This window comes from Cherax quadricarinatus, chromosome 36 (genome assembly GCF_038502225.1).
Source record: "Cherax quadricarinatus isolate ZL_2023a chromosome 36, ASM3850222v1, whole genome shotgun sequence".
NCBI lineage: Eukaryota > Metazoa > Arthropoda > Malacostraca > Decapoda > Parastacidae > Cherax > Cherax quadricarinatus.
Window position 1 is genome coordinate 9,784,311 of NC_091327.1, and position 25,187 is coordinate 9,809,497.

Below are 25,187 nucleotides of genomic sequence, written 5' to 3' on the forward strand. Positions count from 1 at the left end.
TGTAACCACTCACCTACCTTGATGTAACACATCCTGATGTAACCACTCACCTACCTTACACATCCTGATGTAACCACTCACCTACCTTACACATCCTGATGTAACCACTCACCTACCTTACACATCCTGATGTAACCACTCACCTACCTTCCTGATGTAACACATCCTGATGTAACCACTCACCTACCTTGCACATCCTGATGTAACCACTCACCTACCTTACACATCCTGATGTAACCACTCACCTACCTTGCACATCCTGATGTAACCACTCACCTACCTTACACATCCTGATGTAACCACTCACCTACCTGCACATCCTGATGTAACCACTCACCTACCTTACACATCCTGATGTAACCACTCACCTACCTTACACATCCTGATGTAACCACTCACCTACCTTACACATCCTGATGTAACCACTCACCTACCTTACACATCCTGATGTAACCACTCACCTACCTTGCACATCCTGATGTAACCACTCACCTACCTTACACATTCTGATGTAACCACTCACCTACCTTACACATCCTGATGTAACCACCTACACACATATGTAACCACTTACACATCCTGATGTAACCACTCACCTACCTTGCACATCTTGATGTAACCACTCACCTACCTTACACATCCTGATGTAACCACTCACCTACCTTACACATCCTGATGTAACCACTCACCTACCTTGCACATCCTGATGTAACCACTCACCTACCTTACACATCCTGATGTAACCACTCACCTACCTTGCACATCCTGATGTAACCACTCACCTACCTTACACATCCTGATGTAACCACTCACCTACCTTACACATCCTGATGTAACCACTCACCTACCTTACACATCCTGATGTAACCACTCACCTACCTTACACATCCTGATGTAACCACTCACCTACCTTACACATCCTGATGTAACCACTCACCTACCTTACACATCCTGATGTAACCACTCACCTACCTTACACATCCTGATGTAACCACTCACCTACCTTACACATCCTGATGTAACCACTCACCTACCTTGCACATCCTGATGTAACCACTCACCTACCTTGCACATCTTGATGTAACCACTCACCTACCTTACACATCCTGATGTAACTTGACACATCTTGATGTAACCACTCACCTACCTTACACATCCTGATGTAACCACTCACCTACCTTACACATCCTGATGTAACCACTCACCTAATGTAACACATCCTGATGTAACCACTCACCTACCTTTCACATCCTGATGTAACCACTCACCTACCTTGCACATCCTGATGTAACCACTCACCTACCTTACACATCCTGATGTAACCACTCACCTACCTTACACATCCTGATGTAACCACTCACCTACCTTACACATCCTGATGTAACCACTCACCTACCTTACACATCCTGATGTAACCACTCACCTACCTTACACATCCTGATGTAACCACTCACCTACCTTACTCATCCTGATGTAACCACTCATCTACCTTACACATCCTGATGTAACCACTCACCTACCTTGCACATCCTGATGTAACCACTCACCTACCATGCACATCCTGATGTAACCACTCACCTACCTTACTCATCCTGATGTAACCACTCACCTACCTTACACATCCTGATGTAACCACTCACCTACCTTGCACATCCTGATGTAACCACTCACCTACCTTGCACATCCTGATGTAACCACTCACCTACCTTACACATCCTGATGTAACCACTCACCTACCTTACACATCCTGATGTAACCACTCACCTCCCTTCCACACATCCTGATGTAACCACTCACCTACCTGCACATCCTGATGTAACCACTCACCTTCCTTTCACCTCTTGATGTAACCACTCACCTTCCTTTCACATCCTGATGTAACCACTCACCTACCTTACACATCCTGATGTAACCACTCACCTACCTTACACATCCTGATGTAACCACTCACCTACCTTACACATCCTGATGTAACCACTCACCTACCTTACACATCCTGATGTAACCACTCACCTACCTTACACATCCTGATGTAACCACTCACCTACCTTACACATCCTGATGTAACCACTCACCTACCTTACACATCCTGATGTAACCACTCACCTACCTTACACATCCTGATGTAACCACTCACCTACCTTACACATCCTGATGTAACCACTCACCTACCTTACACATCCTGATGTAACCACTCACCTACCTTACACATCCTGATGTAACCACTCACCTACCTTACACATCCTGATGTAACCACTCACCTACCTTACACATCCTGATGTAACCACTCACCTACCTTACACATCCTGATGTAACCACTCACCTACCTTACACATCCTGATGTAACCACTCACCTACCATACACATCCTGATGTAACCACTCACCTCCCTACCACATCCTGATGTAACCACTCACCTACCTTACACATCCTGATGTAACCACTCACCTACCTTGCACATCCTGATGTAACCACTCACCTACCTTCCACATCCTGATGTAACCACTCACCTACCTGACACATCCTGATGTAACCACTCACCTACCATGCACATCCTGATGTAACCACTCACCTACCTGACACATCCTGATGTAACCACTCACCTACCTTACACATCCTGATGTAACCACTCACCTACCTTACACATCCTGATGTAACCACTCACCTACCTTACACATCCTGATGTAACCACTCACCTACCTTGCACATCCTGATGTAACCACTCACCTACCTTACACATCCTGATGTAACCACTCACCTACCTTGCACATCCTGATGTAACCACTCACCTACCTGACACATCCTGATGTAACCACTCACCTACCTGCACATCCTGATGTAACCACTCACCTACCTGACACATCCTGATGTAACCACTCACCTACCATTCACATCCTGATGTAACCACTCACCTACCTGTCACATCCTGATGTAACCACTCACCTACCTGACACATCCTGATGTAACCACTCACCTACCTTACACATCCTGATGTAACCACTCACCTACCTTACACATCCTGATGTAACCACTCACCTACCTTACACATCCTGATGTAACCACTCACCTACCTTACACATCCTGATGTAACCACTCACCTACCTTGCACATCATGATGTAACCACTCACCTACCTTACACATCCTGATGTAACCACTCACCTACCTTACACATCCTGATGTAACCACTCACCTACCTTACACATCCTGATGTAACCACTCACCTACCTTACACATCCTGATGTAACCACTCACCTACCTTACACATCCTGATGTAACCACTCACCTACCTTACACATCCTGATGTAACCACTCACCTACCTTACACATCCTGATGTAACCACTCACCTACCTTGCACATCCTGATGTAACCACTCACCTACCTGACACATCCTGATGTAACCACTCACCTACCTGACACATCCTGATGTAACCACTCACCTACCATGCACATCCTGATGTAACCACTCACCTACCTTACACATCCTGATGTAACCACTCACCTACCTGACACATCCTGATGTAACCACTCACCTACCTGACACATCCTGATGTAACCACTCACCTACCTTACACATCCTGATGTAACCACTCACCTACCTTACACATCCTGATGTAACCACTCACCTACCTTACACATCCTGATGTAACCACTCACCTACCTTGCACATCCTGATGTAACCACTCACCTACCATGCACATCCTGATGTAACCACTCACCTACCTTACACATTCTGATGTAACCACTCACCTACCTTACACATCCTGATGTAACCACTCACCTACCTGACACATCCTGATGTAACCACTCACCTACCTTACACATCCTGATGTAACCACTCACCTACCTTACACATCCTGATGTAACCACTCACCTACCTTACACATCCTGATGTAACCACTCACCTACCTTACACATCCTGATGTAACCACTCACATACCTTACACATCCTGATGTAACCACTCACCTACCTTACACATCCTGATGTAACCACTCACCTACCTTGCACATCCTGATGTAACCACTCACCTACCTTGCACATCCTGATGTAACCACTCACCTACCTTACACATCCTGATGTAACCACTCACCTACCTTACACATCCTGATGTAACCACTCACCTGCCTTGCACATCCTGATGTAACCACTCACCTACCTTACACATCCTGATGTAACCACTCACCTACCTTACACATCCTGATGTAACCACTCACCTACCTTGCACATCTTGATGAAACCACTCACCTACCTTACACATCCTGATGTAACCACTCGCCTACCTTACACATCCTGATGTAACCACTCACCTACCTTACACATCCTGATGTAACCACTCACCTACCTTACACATCCTGATGTAACCACTCACCTACCTTGCACATCCTGATGTAACCACTCACCTACCTTGCACATCCTGATGTAACCACTCACCTACCTTACACATCCTGATGTAACCACTCACCTACCTTACACATCCTGATGTAACCACTCACCTACCTTACACATCCTGATGTAACCACTCACCTACCTTACACATCCTGATGTAACCACTCACCTACCTTACACATCCTGATGTAACCACTCACCTACCTTACACATCCTGATGTAACCACTCACCTGCCTTGCACATCCTGATGTAACCACTCACCTACCTTACACATCCTGATGTAACCACTCACCTACCTTACACATCCTGATGTAACCACTCACCTACCTTACACATCCTGATGTAACCACTCACCTACCTTACACATCCTGATGTAACCACTCACCTACCTTGCACATCCTGATGTAACCACTCACCTACCTTACACATCCTGATGTAACCACTCACCTACCTTGCACATCCTGATGTAACCACTCACCTACCTTACACATCCTGATGTAACCACTCACCTACCTTACACATCCTGATGTAACCACTCACCTGCCTTGCACATCCTGATGTAACCACTCACCTACCTTACACATCCTCCTGATGTAACCACTCACCTACCTTACACATCCTGATGTAACCACTCACCTACCTGCACATCCTGATGTAACCACTCACCTACCTTACACATCCTGATGTAACCACTCACCTACCTTACACATCCTGACCACTCACCTACCATGCACATCCTGATGTAACCACTCACCTACCTTACACATCCTGATGTAACCACTCACCTACCTTACACATCCTCAAGTAACCACTCACCTACCTTACACATCCTGATGTAACCACTCACCTACCTTACACATCCTGATGTAACCACTCACCTACCTTTCACATCCTGATGTAACCACTCACCTACCTTGCACATCCTGATGTAACCACTCACCTACCTTGCACATCCTGATGTAACCACTCACCTACCTTACACATCCTGATGTAACCACTCACCTACCTTGCACATCCTGATGTAACCACTCACCTACCTGCACATCCTGATGTAACCACTCACCTACCTTACACATCCTGATGTAACCACTCACCTACCTTACACATCCTGATGTAACCACTCACCTACCTTACACATCCTGATGTAACCACTCACCTACCTTACACATCCTGATGTAACCACTCACCTACCTTACACATCCTGATGTAACCACTCACCTACCTTACACATCCTGATGTAACCACTCACCTACCTTGCACATCCTGATGTAACCACTCACCTACCTTGCACATCCTGATGTAACCACTCACCTACCTTACTCATCCTGATGTAACCACTCACCTACCTTACACATCCTGATGTAACCACTCACCTACCTGGCACATCCTGATGTAACCACTCACCTACCTTACACATCCTGATGTAACCACTCACCTACCTTACACATCCTGATGTAACCACTCACCTACCTTACACATCCTGATGTAACCACTCACCTACCATGCACATCCTGATGTAACCACTCACCTACCTTACACATCCTGATGTAACCACTCACCTACCTTACACATCCTGATGTAACCACTCACCTACCTTACACATCCTGATGTAACCACTCACCTACCTTACACATCCTGATGTAACCACTCACCTACCTTACTCATCCTGATGTAACCACTCACCTACCTTACACATCCTGATGTAACCACTCGCCTACCTTTCATATCCTGATGTAACCACTCACCTACCTTGCACATCCTGATGTAACCACTCACCTACCTTGCACATCCTGATGTAACCACTCACCTACCTGACACATCCTGATGTAACCACTCACCTACCATGCACATCCTGATGTAACCACTCACCTACCTGACACATCCTGATGTAACCACTCACCTACCTTACACATCCTGATGTAACCACTCACCTACCTTACACATCCTGATGTAACCACTCACCTACCTTACACATCCTGATGTAACCACTCACCTACCTTGCACATCCTGATGTAACCACTCACCTACCTTACACATCCTGATGTAACCACTCACCTACCTTGCACATCCTGATGTAACCACTCACCTACCTGACACAGCCTGATGTAACCACTCACCTACCATGCACATCCTGATGTAACCACTCACCTACCATGCACATCCTGATGTAACCACTCACCTACAATGCACATCCTGATGTAACCACTCACCTACCTGACACATCCTGATGTAACCACTCACCTACCTGACACATCCTGATGTAACCACTCACCTACCTTACACATCCTGATGTAACCACTCACCTACCTTACACATCCTGATGTAACCACTCACCTACCTTACACATCCTGATGTAACCACTCACATACCTTACACATCCTGATGTAACCACTCACCTACCATGCACATCCTGATGTAACCACTCACCTACCTTACACATCCTGATGTAACCACTCACCTACCATGCACATCCTGATGTAACCACTCACCTACCTTACACATCCTGATGTAACCACTCACCTACCTTACACATCCTGATGTAGCCACTCACCTGCCTTGCACATCCTGATGTAACCACTCACCTACCTTACACATCCTGATGTAACCACTCACCTACCTTACACATCCTGATGTAACCACTCACCTACCTTGCACATCTTGATGAAACCACTCACCTACCTTACACATCCTGATGTAACCACTCACCTACCTTACACATCCTGATGTAACCACTCACATACCATGCACATCCTGATGTAACCACTCACCTACCATGCAAATCCTGATGTAACCACTCACCTACCATGCACACATCCTGATGTAACCACTCACCTACCTTACACATCCTGATGTAACCACTCACCTACCTTACACATCCTGATGTAACCACTCACCTACCTTACACATCCTGATGTAACCACTCACCTACCTTACACATCCTGATGTAACCACTCACCTACCTTACACATCCTGATGTAACCACTCACCTACCATGCACATCCTGATGTAACCACTCACCTACCTTACACATCCTGATGTAACCACTCACCTACCTTACACATCCTGATGTAACCACTCACCTACCTTGCACATCCTGATGTAACCACTCACCTACCTTACACATCCTGATGTAACCACTCACCTACCTTACACATCCTGATGTAACCACTCACCTACCTTACACATCCTGATGTAACCACTCACCTACCATGCACATCCTGATGTAACCACTCACCTACCTTACACATCCTGATGTAACCACTCACCTACCTTACACATCCTGATGTAACCACTCACCTACCTTGCACATCCTGATGTAACCACTCACCTACCTTACACATCCTGATGTAACCACTCACCTACCTTACACATCCTGATGTAACCACTCACCTACCTTACACATCCTGATGTAACCACTCACCTACCATGCACATCCTGATGTAACCACTCACCTACCATGCACATCCTGATGTAACCACTCACCTACCATGCACATCCTGATGTAACCACTCACCTACCTTACACATCCTGATGTACCCACTCACCTACCTTACACATCTTGATGTAACCACTCACCTACCTTGCACATCCTGATGTAACCACTCACCTACCTTGCACATCCTGATGTAACCACTCACCTACCTTACACATCCTGATGTAACCACTCACCTACCTTACACATCCTGATGTAACCACTCACCTACCATGCACATCCTGATGTAACCACTCACCTACCATGCACATCCTGATGTAACCACTCACCTACCATGCACATCCTGATGTAACCACTCACCTACCTTACACATCCTGATGTACCCACTCACCTACCTTACACATCTTGATGTAACCACTCACCTACCTTGCACATCCTGATGTAACCACTCACCTACCTTGCACATCCTGATGTAACCACTCACCTACCTTACTCATCCTGATGTAACCACTCACCTACCTTACACATCCTGATGTAACCACTCACCTACCTTGCACATCCTGATGTAACCACTCACCTACCTTACACATCCTGATGTAACCACTCACCTACCTTACACATCCTGATGTAACCACTCACCTACCTTACACATCCTGATGTAACCACTCACCTACCATGCACATCCTGATGTAACCACTCACCTACCTTACACATCCTGATGTAGCCACTCACCTACCTTACACATCCTGATGTAACCACTCACCTACCTTACACATCCTGATGTAACCACTCACCTACCTTACACATCCTGATGTAACCACTCACCTACCTTACTCATCCTGATGTAACCACTCACCTACCTTACACATCCTGATGTAACCACTCACCTACCTTTCACATCCTGATGTAACCACTCACCTACCTTGCACATCCTGATGTAACCACTCACCTACCTTGCACATCCTGATGTAACCACTCACCTACCTTACACATCCTGATGTAACCACTCACCTACCTTGCACATCCTGATGTAACCACTCACCTACCTTACACATCCTGATGTAACCACTCACCTACCTTACACATCCTGATGTAACCACTCACCTACCTTACACATCCTGATGTAACCACTCACCTACCTTGCACATCCTGATGTAACCACTCACCTACCTTACACATCCTGATGTAACCACTCACCTACCTTACACATCCTGATGTAACCACTCACCTACCTTACACATCCTGATGTAACCACTCACCTACCTGACACATCCTGATGTAACCAGTCACCTACCATGCACATCCTGATGTAACCACTCACCTACCTTACACATCCTGATGTAACCACTCACCTACCTGACACATCTTGATGTAACCACTCACCTACCTTACACATCCTGATGTAACCACTCACCTACCTTACACATCCTGATGTAACCACTCACCTACCTTACACATCCTGATGTAACCACTCACCTACCTTACACATCCTGATGTAACCACTCACCTACCTTGCACATCTTGATGTAACCACTCACCTACCTTACACATCCTGATGTAACCACTCACCTACCTTACACATCCTGATGTAACCACTCACCTACCTTGCACATCCTGATGTAACCACTCACCTACCTTACACATCCTGATGTAACCACTCACCTACCTTGCACATCCTGATGTAACCACTCACCTACCTGACACATCCTGATGTAACCACTCACCTACCATGCACATCCTGATGTAACCACTCACCTACCTTACACATCCTGATGTAACCACTCACCTACCTTACACATCCTGATGTAACCACTCACCTACCTTACACATCCTGATGTAACCACTCACCTACCTTGCACATCCTGATGTAACCACTCACCTACCTTACACATCCTGATGTAACCACTCACCTACCTTACACATCCTGATGTAACCACTCACCTACCTTACACATCCTGATGTAACCACTCACCTACCTGCACATCCTGATGTAACCACTCACCTACTATGCACATCCTGATGTAACCACTCACCTACCTTACACATCCTGATGTAACCACTCACCTACCTTACACATCCTGATGTAACCACTCACCTACCTTACACATCCTGATGTAACCACTCACCTACCTGCACATCCTGATGTAACCACTCACCTACCTTACACATCCTGATGTAACCACTCACCTACCTTACACATCCTGATGTAACCACTCACCTACCTTACACATCCTGATGTAACCACTCACCTACCTTACACATCCTGATGTAACCACTCACCTACCTTACACATCCTGATGTAACCACTCACCTACCTTACACATCCTGATGTAACCACTCACCTACCTTACACATCCTGATGTAACCACTCACCTACCTTACACATCCTGATGTAACCACTCACCTACCTTACACATCCTGATGTAACCACTCACCTACCTGACACATCCTGATGTAACCACTCACCTACCTTCCACATCCTGATGTAACCACTCACCTACCTTACACATCCTGATGTAACCACTCACCTACCTTGACACATCCTGATGTAACCACTCACCTACCTTGCACATCCTGATGTAACCACTCACCTACCTTCCTGATGTAACCACTCACCTACCTGATGTAACCACTCACCTACCTTACACATCCTGATGTAACCACTCACCTACCTCACCTACACATCCTGATGTAACCACTCACCTACCTTGCACATCCTGATGTAACCACTCACCTACCTTGCACATCCTGATGTAACCACTCACCTACCTTACACATCCTGATGTAACCACTCACCTACCTTAACACATCCTGATGTAACCACTCACCTACCTTGCAAATCCTGATGTAACCACTCACCTACCTTACACATCCTGATGTAACCACTCACCTACCTTACACATCCTGATGTAACCACTCACCTACCTTACACATCCTGATGTAACCACTCACCTACCTTACACATCCTGATGTAACCACTCACCTACCTTACACATCCTGATGTAACCACTCACCTACCTTGCACATCCTGATGTAACCACTCACCTACCTTACACATCTTGATGTAACCACTCACCTACCTTACACATCCTGATGTAACCACTTACCTACCTTACACATCCTGATGTAACCACTCACCTACCTTACACATCCTGATGTAACCACTCACCTACCTTACACATCCTGATGTAACCACTCACCTACCTTGCACATCTTGATGTAACCACTCACCTACCTTACATATCCTGATGTAACCACTCACCTACCTTACACATCCTGATGTAACCACTCACCTACCTTACACATCCTGATGTAACCACTCACCTACCTTGCACATCCTGATGTAACCACTCACCTACCTTGCACATCTTGATGTAACCACTCACCTACCTTACACATCCTGATGTAACCACTCACCTACCTTACACATCCTGATGTAACCACTCACCTACCTTACACATCCTGATGTAACCACTCACCTACCTTACACATCCTGATGTAACCACTCACCTACCTTACACATCCTGATGTAACCACTCACCTACCTTGCACATCCTGATGTAACCACTCACCTACCTTACACATCCTGATGTAACCACTCACCTACCTTACACATCCTGATGTAACCACTCACCTACCTTACACATCCTGATGTAACCACTCACCTACCTTACACATCCTGATGTAACCACTCACCTACCTTACACATCCTGATGTAACCACTCACCTACCATGCACATCCTGATGTAACCACTCACCTACCTTGCACATCCTGATGTAACCACTCACCTACCTTATGTAACACATCCTGATGTAACCACTCACCTACCTTACACATCCTGATGTAACCACTCACCTACCTTACACATCCTGATGTAACCACTCACCTACCTTACACATCCTGATGTAACCACTCACCTACCTTACACATCCTGATGTAACCACTCACCTACCTTACACATCCTGATGTAACCACCTACCTCACTCTACCTTACACATCCTGATGTAACCACTCACCTACCTTACACATCCTGATGCAACCACTCACCTACCTTACACATCCTGATGTAACCACTCACCTACCTTACACATCCTGATGTAACCACTCACCTACCTGACACATCCTGATGTAACCACTCACCTACCTTGCACATCCTGATGTAACCACTCACCTACCTTACACATCCTGATGTAACCACTCACCTACCTTACACATCCTGATGTAACCACTCACCTGCCTTGCACATCCTGATGTAACCACTCACCTACCTTGCACATCCTGATGTAACCACTCACCTACCTTACACATCCTGATGTAACCACTCACCTACCTTACACATCCTGACACATCCTGATGTAACCACTCACCTACCTGCACATCCTGATGTAACCACTCACCTACCTTATGCACATCCTGATGTAACCACTCACCTACCTTACACATCCTGATGTAACCACTCACCTACCTTACACATCCTGATGTAACCACTCACCTACCTGTACACATCTTGATGTAACCACTCACCTACCTTACACATCCTGATGTAACCACTCACCTACCTTACACATCCTGATGTAACCACTCACCTACCTTACACATCCTGATGTAACCACTCACCTACCTTACACATCCTGATGTAACCACTCACCTACCTTACACATCCTGATGTAACCACTCACCTACCTTACACATCCTGATGTAACCACTCACCTACCTTGCACATCCTGATGTAACCACTCACCTACCTTACACATCCTGATGTAACCACTCACCTACCTTACACATCCTGATGTAACCACTCACCTACCTTACACATCCTGATGTAACCACTCACCTACCTTGCACATCCTGATGTAACCACTCACCTACCTTACACATCCTGATGTAACCACTCACCTACCTGACACATCCTGATGTAACCACTCACCTACCTGACACATCCTGATGTAACCACTCACCTAACTGACACATCCTGATGTAACCACTCACCTACCTTGCACATCCTGATGTAACCACTCACCTACCATGCACATCCTGATGTAACCACTCACCTACCTGACACATCCTGATGTAACCACTCACCTACCTGACACATCCTGATGTAACCACTCACCTACCTTACACATCCTGATGTAACCACTCACCTACCTTACACATCCTGATGTAACCACTCACCTACCTTACACATCCTGATGTAACCACTCACCTACCTTACACATCCTGATGTAACCACTCACCTACCTTGCACATCCTGATGTAACCACTCACCTACCTTACACATCCTGATGTAACCACTCACCTACCTTGCACATCCTGATGTAACCACTCACCTACCTTGCACATCCTGATGTAACCACTCACCTACCTGCACATCCTGATGTAACCACTCACCTACCTTGCACATTCTGATGTAACCACTCACCTACCTTGCACATCCTGATGTAACCACTCACCTACCTTGCACATCATGATGTAACCACTCACCTACCTGACACATGCTGATGTAACCACTCACCTATCTTACACATCCTGATGTAACCACTCACCTACCTTACACATCCTGATGTAACCACTCACCTACCTTACACATCCTGATGTAACCACTCACCTACCTTACACATCCTGATGTAACCACTCACCTACCTTACACATCCTGATGTAACCACTCACCTACCTTGCACACATCCTGATGTAACCACTCACCTACCTTACACATCCTGATGTAACCACTCACCTACCTTACACATCCTGATGCAACCACTCACCTACCTTACACATCCTGATGTAACCACTCACCTACCTGACACATCCTGATGTAACCACTCACCTACCTTCCTGATGTAACACATCCTGATGTAACCACTCACCTACCTTACACATCCTGATGTAACCACTCACCTACCTTACACATCCTGATGTAACCACTCACCTACCTTACACATCCTGATGTAACCACTCACCTACCTTGCACATCCTGATGTAACCACTCACCTACCTTACACATCCTGATGTAACCACTCACCTACCTTACACATCCTGATGTAACCACTCACCTACCTGACATCCTGATGTAACCACTCACCTACCTGACACATCCTGATGTAACCACTCACCTACCTGATGTGTAACCACTCACCTACCTTACACATCCTGATGTAACCACTCACCTACCTTACACATCCTGATGTAACCACTCACCTACCTTACACATCCTGATGTAACCACTCACCTACCTTACACATCTTGATGTAACCACTCACCTACCTTGCACATCCTGATGTAACCACTCACCTACCTTATGTAACCACTCACCTACCTTACACATCCTGATGTAACCACTCACCTACCTTCCTGACACATCCTGATGTAACCACTCACCTACCTTACACATCCTGATGTAACCACTCACCTACCTTGCACATCCTGATGTAACCACTCACCTACCTTACACATCCTGATGTAACCACTCACCTACCTTACACATCCTGATGTAACCACTCAACTACCTTACACATCCTGATGTAACCACTCACCTACCTGATGATGTAACCACTCACCTACATCCTGATGTAACCACTCACCTACCTGATGTAACCACTCACCTACCTTACACATCCTGATGTAACCACTCACCTACCTTACACATCCTGATGTAACCACTCACCTACCTTACACATCCTGATGCAACCACTCACCTACCTTACACATCCTGATGTAACCACTCACCTACCTTACACATCCTGATGGAACCACTCACCTACCTTACACATCCTGATGTAACCACTCACCTACCTTACACATCCTGATGTAACCACTCACCTACCTTACACATCCTGATGGAACCACTCACCTACCTTACACATCCTGATGTAACCACTCACCTACCTTACACATCCTGATGTAACCACTCACCTACCTTACTCATCCTGACCACTCACCTACCTGACACATCCTGATGTAACCACTCACCTACCTTACACATCCTGATGTAACCACTCACCTACCTGACACATCCTTATGTAACCACTCACCTACCTTACACATCCTGATGTAACCACTCACCTACCTTACACATCCTGATGTAACCACTCACCTACCATGCACATCCTGATGTAACCACTCACCTACCATGCACATCCTGATGTAACCACTCACCTACCTTACACATCCTGATGTAACCACTCACCTACCTTACACATCCTGATGTAACCACTCACCTACCTTACACATCCTGATGTAACCACTCACCTACCTTACACATCCTGATGTAACCACTCACCTACCTTGCACATCCTGATGTAACCACTCACCTACCTTACACATCCTGATGTAACCACTCACCTACCTTACACATCCTGATGTAACCACTCACCTACCATGCACATCCTGATGTAACCACTCACCTACCATGCACATCCTGATGTAACCACTCACCTACCATGCACATCCTGATGTAACCACTCACCTACCTTACACATCCTGATGTACCCACTCACCTACCTTACACATCTTGATGTAACCACTCACCTACCTTGCACATCCTGATGTAACCACTCACCTACCTTGCACATCCTGATGTAACCACTCACCTACCTTGCACATCCTGATGTAACCACTCACCTACCTTACACATCCTGATGTAACCACTCACCTACCTAACACATCCTGATGTAACCACTCACCTACCTTGCACATCCTGATGTAACCACTCACCTACCTTACACATCCTGATGTAACCACTCACCTACCTTACACATCCTGATGTAACCACTCACCTACCTTACACATCCTGATGTAACCACTCACCTACCATGCACATCCTGATGTAACCACTCACCTACCTTACACATCCTGATGTAGCCACTCACCTACCTTACACATCCTGATGTAACCACTCACCTACCTTACACATCCTGATGTAACCACTCACCTACCTTACACATCCTGATGTAACCACTCACCTACCTTACTCATCCTGATGTAACCACTCACCTACCTTACACATCCTGATGTAACCACTCACCTACCTTACACATCCTGATGTAACCACTCACCTACCTTGCACATCCTGATGTAACCACTCACCTACCTTGCACATCCTGATGTAACCACTCACCTACCTTACACATCCTGATGTAACCACTCACCTACCTTGCACATCCTGATGCAACCACTCACCTACCTTACACATCCTGATGTAACCACTCACCTACCTTACACATCCTGATGTAACCACTCACCTACCTTACACATCCTGATGTAACCACTCACCTACCTTGCACATCCTGATGTAACCACTCACCTACCTTACACATCCTGATGTAACCACTCACCTACCTTACACATCCTGATGTAACCACTCACCTACCTTACACATCCTGATGTAACCACTCACCTACCTTACACATTCTGATGTAACCACTCACCTACCTTACACATCCTGATGTAACCACTCACCTACCTTACACATCCTGATGTAACCACTCACCTACCTTACACATCCTGATGTAACCACTCACCTACCTTACACATCCTGATGTAACCACTCACCTACCTTACACATCCTGATGTAACCACTCACCTACCTTACACATCCTGATGTAACCACTCACCTACCATGCACATCCTGATGTAACCACTCACCTACCTTACACATCCTGATGTAACCACTCACCTACCTTACACATCCTGATGTAACCACTCACCTACCTTGCACATCCTGATGTAACCACTCACCTACCTGACACATCCTGATGTAACCACTCACCTACCATGCACATCCTGATGTAACCACTCACCTACCTGACACATCCTGATGTAACCACTCACCTACCTTACACATCCTGATGTAACCACTCACCTACCTTACACATCCTGATGTAACCACTCACCTACCTTACACATCCTGATGTAACCACTCACCTACCTTGCACATCCTGATGTAACCACTCACCTACCTTACACATCCTGATGTAACCACTCACCTACCTTGCACATCCTGATGTAACCACTCACCTACCTGACACATCCTGATGTAACCACTCACCTACCATGCACATCCTGATGTAACCACTCACCTACCATGCACATCCTGATGTAACCACTCACCTACCATGCACATCCTGATGTAACCACTCACCTACCTGACACATCCTGATGTAACCACTCACCTACCTGACACATCCTGATGTAACCACTCACCTACCTTACACATCCTGATGTAACCACTCACCTACCTTACACATCCTGATGTAACCACTCACCTACCTTACACATCCTGATGTAACCACTCACCTACCTTACACATCCTGATGTAACCACTCACCTACCATGCACATCCTGATGTAACCACTCACCTACCTTACACATCCTGATGTAACCACTCACCTACCTTACACATCCTGATGTACCCACTCACCTACCTTGCACATCCTGATGTAACCACTCACCTACCTGACACATCCTGATGTAACCACTCACCTACCATGCACATCCTGATGTAACCACTCACCTACCTTACACATCCTGATGTAACCACTCACCTACCTGACACATCCTGATGTAACCACTCACCTACCTGACACATCCTGATGTAACCACTCACCTACCATGCACATCCTGATGTAACCACTCACCTACCTTACACATCCTGATGTAACCACTCACCTACCTGACACATCCTGATGTAACCACTCACCTACCTGACACATCCTGATGTAACCACTCACCTACCTGACACATCCTGATGTAACCACTCACCTACCTGACACATCCTGATGTAACCACTCACCTACCATGCACATCCTGATGTAACCACTCACCTACCTTACACATCCTGATGTAACCACTCACCTACCTGACACATCCTGATGTAACCACTCACCTACCATGCACATCCTGATGTAACCACTCACCTACCTTACACATCCTGATGTAACCACTCACCTATCTTACACATCTTGATGTAACCACTCACCTACCTTGCACATCCTGATGTAACCACTCACCTACCTTACACATCCTGATGTAACCACTCACCTACCTGACACATCCTGATGTAACCACTCACCTACCTGACACATCCTGATGTAACCACTCACCTACCATGCACATCCTGATGTAACCACTCACCTACCTTACACATCCTGATGTAACCACTCACCTACCTTACACATCCTGATGTAACCACTCACCTACCTTACACATCCTGATGTAGCCACTCACCTACCTTGCACATCCTGATGTAACCACTCACCTACCTTGCACATCTTGATGTAACCACTCACCTACCTGACACATCCTGATGTAACCACTCACCTACCTTACACATCCTGATGTAACCACTCACCTACCTGACACATCCTGATGTAACCACTCACCTACCTTACACATCCTGATGTAACCACTCACCTACCATGCACATCCTGACACATCCTGATGTAACCACTCACCTACCTTACACATCCTGATGTAACCACTCACCTACCTGACACATCCTGATGTAACCACTCACCTACCTTACACATCCTGATGTAACCACTCACCTACCTTACACATCTTGATGTAACCACTGACATCCTGATGTAACCACTCACCTACCTTACACATCCTGATGTAACCACTCACCTACCATGCACATCCTGATGTAACCACTCACCTACCTTACACATCCTGATGTAACCACTCACCTACCTTACACATCCTGATGTAACCACTCACCTACCTGACACATCCTGATGTAACCACTCACCTACCTGACACATCCTGATGTAACCACTCACCTACCTTACACATCCTGATGTAACCACTCACCTACCTTACACATCCTGATGTAACCACTCACCTACCTTACACATCCTGATGTAACCACTCACCTACCTTACACATCTTGATGTAACCACTCACCTACCTTACACATCCTGATGTAACCACTCACCTACCTTACACATCCTGATGTAACCACTCACCTACCTTACACATCCTGATGTAACCACTCACCTACCATGCACATCCTGATGTAACCACTCACCTACCTTACACATCCTGATGTAACCACTCACCTACCTTGCACATCCTGATGTAACCACTCACCTACCTTATGCACATCCTGATGTAACCACTCACCTACCTTACACATCCTGATGTAACCACTCACCTACCTTTACACATCCTTGATGTAACCACTCACCTACCTTGCACATCCTGATGTAACCACTCACCTACCTTACACATCCTGATGTAACCACTCACCTACCTTGATGTAACCACTCACCTACCTGACACATCCTGATGTAACCACTCACCTACCTTGCACATCCTGATGTAACCACTCACCTACCTTACACATCCTGATGTAACCACTCACCTACCTTACACATCCTGATGCAACCACTCACCTACCATGCACATTCCCTCCTGTCTATCATAGTACAAACATTGTATACCTCACCTTCAGAAATAAAAAAAAATTAACTTTTTACGATGAGTTCTTTAATAATGTTTCGTGGGTCACACTCTAACACTGTGTAAATAACAAAAAAATCCACCGACATTTAACACTCACCACTCACATAAATGCTTGTCGAGTGATCAAGCCTCTACCTCTCAAAACCTTCGCTCCTTTTCTCCAGCCAATCAAAGAATTTATCTATTTTACAGATTCTTATTCTCAACTCGCTGATGTCTCATTCATTATTCATCGGTTTTTTTCAATGTTCCCCATATACTCTACCTTACTCATATAATGTTTACATTACGAATCCTTTGATATCCTAACTTTTGCCTCCACCTTTTTCAACTCATTCTTCTAGTGATTCCTATTCCATCTTAGCCTTATTCTCCATGCCACAAAACAAATAAACAATCTGACAAAATCAAGGAGCATCATGTGGAGCCACACCTGCAGCCAAACTCATCTTACATGAACAGGTCATCGAAATGACCATTAGGCGACCCGCCCCTCTCCACATGCAGTACTCATATATCCCATTTAATCCCACACAGTGACCTCCCTGGCTCAGCCACTCACCTAGCTATGAATAAATTTGTTTGCTGTACATCCCTGTCTACTGACAGACGAAGTCTGTTCGCAGGGAAAGTGTCTCAATAAATTTCCTCTCTTCAAATGAAACATGTGTGGGCCTCAGCTCTGCAACTTGCTGCCAGCAGACACCAGGAGTGCCGGAACAATGTAGAAATATTTAACTGGAAACTGGGTTAATACCCCCGTTGTGTGCTATATCAAATAGGCTGTGATGGATATGTGGGCCGGCAAGCAGAGAACAGCAACAGCCTTGTTTACCAGGTAATGAAGAGAGAGGCCTGACCCCGGGCCTGGACGCGGAGATAGCAAAACTCTCGGAACAGGTCACATGTAAATGGTTCCTTCTGTAAAACAAAGTTTTGATAGGGTGCGGCTCAGCTGTGCTACAAGTGGCTTATATCACTAGTCACATTTTCCACCTAACTAATAATTTCTATAAAAGTTATCAATAGTCATGAAATTTTAATTCCACAATGACTTATTCACATCATCTTCTAAAAGAATACTGTTCTATAATTTTATTAATTTGCTAACACTGACGCTTTCAAAAATCAATGATTTAATACAAAATAATGGGATCATTAACATAATTATCTCTCTATTATTAGTTCATTAATATTTTATACCTATGTTTACGGGTTATTACTAATACTACTGAACCTCGGATCTTATTTTCATTATTAATAATACTAATGTTTTTGCTTTTGACAATATTCGAAAGATAAATTGAGACCTGCAAACCTTCAAAAGGATATAATGAAAATTATATATGATCAAGTGAAGAAATTCCTTAATGAAATTGGGCTGTGTAGTTATTGGCGATGGTTTATAGAAATAATCTAAAAGTGTGCCACTGGCACTTGTTTGCAGAAATGACAGAGCATATTTGCCTCTAATTGTCTTTTCTGAAATAACAGGACATTGTGTCCCTCTGGTGACCGTTTGTTGACCTAGCTGGGTAGTGTTGACCCCTCGTGTGTTACTGGAGACAACGTAGCTCACTGGAGTATACCTGGAGAGGGTTTTGGGGGTCAACGCCCCCGCGGCCCGGTCTGTGACCAGGCCTAGCGGTAGAATAGGGCCTGATCAACCAGACTATTAATGCTAGCCGCACGCAAGCCGACCTACGAACCATAGCCCGGCTGGCCAGGTACTGATTTTAGGTGCTTTTCCAGTGCCTTCTTGAAGACAGCCAGGGATTTAGTGGTAATCCCCCTTGTGTATGCTGGGAGGCTGTTGAATAGTCTTGGGCCCCTGACACTTATTATGTTTTCTCATGGAGTACTCGTGGCGCCCGTGATTTACAATGGGGGAAGGTTTCATTGCTGACGAGTCTTTTGCTATCGTAGGGACTGATTTTCGTGTACAAATTTGGGACTAGTCCCTCTAGGATTTTCAAAGTGTATGTTATCATGTACTTTTCTCGCCTGCGTTCCAGTGATTACAAATCAAAGAATTTCAACCGTTCCCAGGAATTTAGGTGCTTTATCGTACTTATACGTGCCGTAAAATTTCTCTACACTTTCTGCTGGCCTGCAAACCCAAAACAAAATATATTATGCAGGAGCAGAACGAATACTTACAGATTTGATGGAAGCAGCCAGTCAAGTGACTCGTCACAGGTCGGAGACGCTCACGTGACCTCCTACCGGGTGTTGCAAAGGATGGGGATGATGTAGCGAAGCTAGGCACCAACCCAACCTGAACAAGCAGATTGCCCAACAAACTACCATCACCATACATTCATACTTTTACTACTATCTAATGAACTTTTCCCTCACACAGGACATTTTAACGGTGAGAAACGATTATAAATACCCTCCTTTGAAGTCACTCATTCAAGACTAACGCGCGCATGCTTAGATTATTATTATTATTATAATCAAGGGGGAAGCGCTAAACCCGGAGGATTATAAAGCGCCTGGGGGGGGGGATGTGGAAGGCATTCAGGCTTAATTCGGGGAACTGGAGCACAGATCCAATTCCCTAAATCAAGAGCCCCTCACCAACATCAAGGAACCTTCCTTGAGGGGCGCATGCTTAGAGATTCCATACAATATGGCTACCCAAAAGAGTTGCTAATTAGTCTTTTTAGACTCGGTTTAGCAAAATATAAAATACATTTCTGGAAGTTATATATGGAATTGTTATCATTTACAAATGTTGCGAATGAATATATTTATACGGTAATTGAAATTCTAAAACATATTTCTTTATAAAAAAATATTTATTAAGTATAAATACTATATTAATGTAATATTTTCAAATTTCCCCTCCAAAACATTAAAATTGACTCGCTGTTGGCCGTATGTCATACGCTGGGAGTCTTTTGGACTCTAAATAATCTCTTGTTGGCCGTTCGTGTAGCCAATGGGACATTGTAGCCTCCGGGTGTCTGATCGTGTGAGCAGTGGGACAGTGTACCCTTCTGATTGATACTATTGTAACCAGTGGGACAGTGTAACTAGCTGTTACCGTTTGTAGAATCAATCTTACAGTGTAGAATCCTCTTGGCTGCTTTTAAATAAAGTGAGCAAGGTAGCTTTCTCGTGGCCGTTGTGGCACCAAATGGGCGATGATGAAGAACACACGTTGCAAGACAAGCATTTTTCGGGGAATATTTGGTGGTATTGAGTTTGTTTTGAAAAGGCTCTAAGCAGAGTGAAACTTTGCAACTATTAAAAGCACGTTCTCTCTTTATTATTATCACCATCACATTACTTGTACATTAAATACAATACCGACAAGATGAAAGTTAAAACACATGTGCAACATCTGTTGTAGACGTTTCGCCATCCCGTGGCTTTATCAATACAATTCTAGGACATAACTTGAAGACAGTAGAACTATATGCAAAAGATGAGGTAATCAGTCCCTCAGCCTTGGAGTTGGTGTAATGAGCACCGTGGTTGTAGATATTCTGGAGCACAGGCGAACGAACGAACAAACAAGTGCAGGTAAAATCCCAATGGGATGAACGGGGACAGACGAAGAATAGAGCTGGAGAGGAGTGTTCTTAGTTGTAGAAATAGAGCCTGGGCTTAGCCCGGCAGCTAAGGCGATCGTGGGACAGATATTGAGAGCAGGAATAGCAGGCTCTTCTGTTGGTAAGACCCCGGTGGGGTGTGCGGGGAAGACGGGACAGGCGAAAATTAGCTCTAGAGATGAGTGTAGAAACTGAGCCAGGGTTTAACCAAGCAGCTAAGGCGAGCGTGGGTCAGAGGGATGAACAGCGCAAGGTGCCTGTGAGAGAATCAAAGGTTATCTGTAAACAGGGTTAGGAGCAGGATCATGTAAGGAGTAGAAAAGGTGTAAGTTTGTGGGTCTGAGAATGTCTTCGTCAAGGAGAGAGGTCCAGTAGTCACGTCGTGTCTCAAGTTTGTCTATCTGTCTGTCACTGAGCGTCTTCCAGTACAGAATCAGAGTAGGGGTGTCTAACTTTGCATGGAGAGACTCGCTTGTGGCGAAGTCCTCCCATCTGACATCAAGCACCCAGTGCAGAGCCTTGTTCTGGACATGCTGCATTTTAAGTAAGTTTGTTTTAGCTGCAAGAGAGAGGGCTAGAGGAGTTATCAGAGGACGCATTAGGGATTTGTAGAGGTGTAGTTTGGTGCGTTGGGAGGCATGTTGCAGCTTGTAGCTACTAGCTATTGTATGCTCTGAGTGAATGTGTCTGTGTATGCGAAGAAGGTAATCAAGATTAAGGCCAATGACAGTGTCAGATTGTGTGATGGGGATGTAGTTGCGGGTGTCAGCTGTTCTGAGCTCGACAGGTAATGGAGGATCACGTAATGCTGGATTTAGCTGCATTGGATTTGATCCTCCATTTTTGTTCCCAGAAGGCTGTCCTGTCGACCCCATTTTGTGTTTAGTGTGTGAGTGTATCTACATTGGCGTGAGTGATAAGTTGTGTAATGTCGTCTGCATAGGCTAGTGTGATGGAGTTGTGGTACACAAGTGTTGGAATGTCGTTAGTCTATACAATGTAGAGGGTAGGGGAGAGGACAGATCCCTGGGGTACTCGAACATTTAGTGTGAAGTAGTCAGAGTAACAGCCTTGGAATTTGATTCTCATGGTGCGGCGGTCTAGGAAATTGCAGAGGAGTTTGCAAGTAGTGAGAGGCAGGTTAAAGTTAGTGCAGAGTTTGTGTTTGAGCCCTTTGTGCCAAACAGTGTCAAAAGCTTTTTCAACGTCTTTTGCAACCAGGGTTGTCCTGTTTCTTTGTTTTGTGTTTAAGTGGGCGTAGTTGAGAATGATGTTAATGGCATCTTGTGTGGATCTGCGAGTTCTGAAGCCAAACTGGCCATCAGAAAGTAGTGAGTTGTGTTCCAGGTATCTGCGACGGCGATGGTTCATGAGTTTTCCTAAAGTTTCGAGAAGGCTGATAGGACGATGGTTTCTAGGATCAGAGTAGTCTTTTTTGGGTTTAGGAAGAAGGATAGCAGTAGCAGCTTTGAAGGGGGAAGGGAAGTATCCAGAGGCACGGGAGGCATTGAAGAGGTTTGTGTAGGCAGTAATGATAGTCAGGAAGGTGTTTTAGGATAATATGGTTTAGGCCAGAAGCACCAGGAGCCTTGGGAAGAAGGTGTCTGAGGAGAGTTTTAATATCTGTGCTGGTGAAAGGTGTGTCGAGTTCTTGGGAGGAGGTAAGAGACTCCACATGGATGTAGCTGTTTGGTTTCGTGTGTGTGTGTGTGTGTAATGTTCCAGTGTTCTATGTTCTAAATGTGTTGAATATCCTTAAGGTGAGGTGAGTGAGGGTGGACGATGTTCTCCCAGATGTTGAATAATTGAGACACCTATGCAGCATGTGGGAATCTTTACTGTAGAAACGTTTCGCCACACAGTGGCTTCATCAGTCTTATACAAAGCAGGAAGGTATAAGGATAGGAGGAGTTTTAGGCAATCAGTCCATCAATCTTATAGAAAGTACAGCATAGAGCCAGAGAAGTGGCTTATATACTGTAGTCAGGTGAGGCGAAGCAGGAGGAGGCGGGATCATAGTGGAACCATCCACTAGTCGAAGTAAGTCTTTGTACAAAGGTTGGACAAGGTTGAAGATTTCTTTGTAGCAAGATCCCATGATGTTACAGTGTCTGACAGATGTGATAAATGGTTTAAAACCGACACTCAACATCATGGAACATCATGGGAACTTGCTACAAAGAATTCTTCAACCTTGTCCAACCTTTGGACGAAAATCTACTTCGACTAGTGGATGGTTCCAATATGATCCCGCCTCCTCCTGCTTCACCTCACCTGACTACAATATATAAGCCACTTCTCTGGCCCTATGCTGTACCGCCGTGTTGCCATCTGGAGA